The sequence below is a fragment of the Macrotis lagotis genome, chromosome 1 (genome assembly GCF_037893015.1).
Source record: "Macrotis lagotis isolate mMagLag1 chromosome 1, bilby.v1.9.chrom.fasta, whole genome shotgun sequence".
In the NCBI taxonomy this organism is placed as follows: Eukaryota; Metazoa; Chordata; class Mammalia; order Peramelemorphia; family Peramelidae; genus Macrotis; species Macrotis lagotis.
Window position 1 is genome coordinate 207,908,242 of NC_133658.1, and position 1,066 is coordinate 207,909,307.

Here is a 1,066-nt window from a genome sequence, read left to right on the forward strand (position 1 = left end):
AGAGCGCGACTTCCGGCTAGGGGCGGAGCCGCCTCGGGGCCGAGGTCTAGACGGCGGCTGAGGGCAGGGCGCAGGCGCAGTCCGCGGCGGGGCCGCGTGGAGCGGGGAGCTAGTTGGCGGGGAGGCCGGATTAAGGGAGTGGGAAGTATGGAGAGGGCGTGGAAGGCTTCTATTTAGTCCCTCTAACTTTGTTTTTAGTTTTAGGTCAGCGGGAACATAACTTCAGTAAATATTAACGTTTCTCGATAAAAAAGAGCCAAGGGCGGCTAGGTGGCGCAGTGAATAGAGTTCAAATGAGTTCAAATCCGGCCTCAGACACTTAATAATGATAGCTGTACGGCCTCGGGCAAGCCACTTAACCCCATGTTCTTGCAAAAATCTTAAAACAAAAAAGACCCCAAACTGGACGTTGTAGTTTAAAAAAAAACCTATGTGATGAGTTTTAATGAGGTTGTAATTAAATGTAAACCGCCGGAATGTTTGCCCCCCGCCCAGGCTGTGGAGAAAGGACTTTGTGAGTCTTGGAGCTTCGGGAATAAAGGGGTTCTAGAGTTGTCTGACGTAGGGCCTTGCGGGCAACTGAACCCGATTTAGATGTGATCATGAACAAAATAAAATAGGAGCGAACCTAGATAATAGAGAATTAGATAATAATGAAAGTTTCTAAGAGAACTGCCTATAGGAGTCCTTATGTATCAGTTGGTGGTGCCCCACCTTCCCATTTTTATTGGTCACAGCAAGTGATCTCTAAGGTCCTTATACCTCTAATATTTGCGTTTTGTCTCCTCAGTTAAGTACTTTAATATATTCCTTCAAGGTTGGGACCATAGTTCCTCCTTCCTTGCTGAATTTTTGCTTAATGTTTGCTGCCAGTCTTCCAGCAATCAATCCATAACTTGCTACTCATGGTACTTCATCAAGAAAATCCTTGATTAGGGGCGGTTAGGTGGCACGGTGGATAGAGCACCGGCCTTGGAGTCAGGAGGACCGCAGTTCAAATGCCAACTCAGACACTTAATCATTACCTAGCTGTGTGGCCTTGGGCAAGCCACTTAACCCCGTTTGC